This window comes from Pipra filicauda, unplaced genomic scaffold (genome assembly GCF_003945595.2).
Source record: "Pipra filicauda isolate LSUMZ 115617 unplaced genomic scaffold, ASM394559v2 scaffold912_size67000_pilon, whole genome shotgun sequence".
In the NCBI taxonomy this organism is placed as follows: domain Eukaryota; kingdom Metazoa; phylum Chordata; class Aves; order Passeriformes; family Pipridae; genus Pipra; species Pipra filicauda.
Window position 1 is genome coordinate 46495 of NW_024105101.1, and position 2886 is coordinate 49380.

Here is a 2886-nt window from a genome sequence, read left to right on the forward strand (position 1 = left end):
CACCGCCCCGGCACCGCCACGCCCGGGGGCGAACCCCTCCCGTGTCCCCCCGGGACCCCCCACCCCGAGTCACCCTCCCCTGGCCCCCTGTGTGTCTCCCACCATGCCCCCTGTGTCCCCCCCACACCCGTGTCCCCGTTTCCCCCCGTGTCCTCCCATCCCCGTGTGTGTCCCCACGTGTCCCCCCGTGTCCCCCTCAGCCCCCTGTCCCCCTGTGACCTCCGTGAGCCCCCACCCCCTTGTCCCCTCTGTGCCCCTGGGTCCCCCCGTGTGTCCCCCCCGCCCCCCCATTCCCCTCCTGGGTCCCGCCTCCTCTTCTCCCCGGTTGTCACCCCCCCACCGCCGCCCGGGCAGACACTCATTAACATACGATTTGCATACATTTGCATATCCCGCTCCACGTGATGCGCGGGGATCCCCGCTGCGGGCGGGAACCTTTTCTGCGAGCTGTGATTGGCCGCGCTCGCTGTCACTCATCCCCGGGGCCGCCCACGCCCCCGCACGGCCCCGCCCCTCGTTGCCGGGCAACACTCCCGTCTGGGGGCGTTGCCCGGTAACGCGGGGCGGGGCCGTGATGGTGGGCGTGGTGACGGGGCGGGGCTTGGGGGGGCGTGGCCTGTCCATGGCGCCGGGCGGCCCCCGCCGCACCCCGGGGCCCCCCGGTGCCCCCCGGGCCCCCCCGGTGCCCCCGCCCCGCCCCGGCAGGAGGAACCGGAGGAGGTACCGGGACCCCCTCCCCTGGGGGGGAACGGGCCCGTTCATCGCTGCCGCGAGGGGCTGTTCGGGTGTCCCGGGGGCAGTCCCGCTGGATCCGGGGCGGGGGGGGAGTAGATCCCGGTGGATTCCTGGGGGTCGGGGGTCGCATCCCGGTGGATTGCCAGGGGACAAAAGCAGGTGTCCCGGTGGATTCCCAGCCGGGTCGCTGCTCTGCGGCTCGTCACAGCACTCTGGCTGCCCTTGCCCTGTCCCCTCCTTTTCCTGGGATCCCGGTTGATCCCGAGGGGCAGCTGCAGCCCGGGTGAATCCGGCCGCAGGACGGGGCTTGATCCCAGACGGGGAAAGGCACAAAAGATGCCGATTATGGGATGCTGAGGGGATATTTCCCCAAGGATCCCACTCCGGTGTCTGCTTGGGTCTTGCAAGGAGGGAGTTTCTGTGGAGCGGGACCCCGGGTGGGAAGGGCCTTGAACGTCTGGGCCGGAACTCCGGGAGTTCTGTCACGGGAAGAAAACGGGGAAAAACCTCAGGGTCTGGGTTGCCCCGCGGCTCCCCCAGTCGCTCCTTCCCCTCGAACCGGCTCCGCTGCCGCGTTCCCGCGGGCAGGATGGACGGGGCACCGGCGGGACGGGGTTTCCTCCCAGCCTGGCACAGTCCGCCCTCTTCACCTCGTGTTTTTCTGGAAACAGAAACTGGGATGTGTCTCCCGGATCGCCTCGTGGCCGTGAGAGGGAGCCCCGGCCTCAGCCCTGCCCACGCCGGAGCCGCTCCCGGGGTGGTGTTGGACGGGATTCCCTGGAGCTGGCCTGGCACTTCCCGGGCTCCCGGCCAGCTGTGCTCTGGGTGCCATCCCGATGGATTTGGTTTTGGGGCTACTTCAGCTGGGTTTGGCCATACAGGGAGAGCCTGTGGAAACATGGCTCCAGCGCTTTCCCATCCCAAATGTTGTGGCTGGGCTGTGGAGCCGGGATGTGGTGCCGAGGAGCCAGCTGGGGTGCTGGATCCTCTTAGGGATTCATTCCCTCAGCGGGTCGGCGCTCCGGCTCTGACATCCCGTTTTCTCCACGGCAGCTCCGAGTGGACGGTTCAGCGGAAGCTGCGGGAATTCTTCTCCACCCCGCGGTGCCTGGTCAGCGTGGTCAGCCTCTTCCTCGTGGAGCTGATCCGCTTCCTCGGCGAGGCCGTGGTCCAGGTGAGCCGCCCCATTCCCATGGAGATGTGGCCGGAGCAGCGGCCGAGGACATCAAAATCCTTCAGTGTCAGGAGAAGAAACTTCTGGTTCCTGCTATCCCAAATTTCCCCTCCTATAGCGGAATTTTTGTGTCTCAGCCCATTTTTGGTGACTCCCACTGGCAAATATCCCTCAAACCCAGGATTTCATCCCAAATCCAGGCGCTGGTGGTCGGTGTCCTGACAGCCATTGGCGACCACATCCTGAAGCCCCTCCTGGCAGCGGCGTTCCACAGCCTCCTGCAGCCGCTCCTGCTCTTCCTGCTGAAGGTGCTGGGGGGCATCCGGGACCTGGCGGATCCCGTGCTGGACGTGGTGGCCCGGCTGTGCTCCCAGCTGGCCGTGCTGCTCCGCGCTGTCCGGCTCGTGGAGATCCGCCTGCACCCGGACACACGGACCGGCCCCACGGCCGGCTGAGGGGGCCACGGAAGAGAAGGAGGAGGAGAGAGGAAAACCCTCGTTCCTGGGAATTGTGGATAAGTGGGCCTGGCTGTGGCCTGGGAGGTACTGGAGGGACCGATATCTCCGTGTGTCCGGATGGGGAGCAGCACGTTGTGTCACTGGGAGCAGGTTTGGCTGTTCTAGCTTTGCAAATGTCTCCTTAATTTAATTAAATTCCAATTTTATCCACTGGACCTTGAGGTGATGTTCCTCTTCCTGCCTGGAAAGCTTGGTTTCCCCGTGGGAAGGACTTCCCCATGTGGCCTCTTGCAGCCGGGTGGGTTCTGCTGCCGTGGAGGTGCCCGGAGTCTGTTCCTCAGCTTTTCCTGGCTCCCTGGCACCCCAGGGTGGTCTCCAGAGCCAGTGGCATGGGATAGCCTGGGATTTGGGGGCAATCAGAAAAGTAAGGGATTGCCACCCTGTCTGTGTTCCCGATAACTCGTTCTGGGGCACAGTTTGGGTCGTGTTTTCCCATTGGGATGAGGTGGCTGAGGAGTG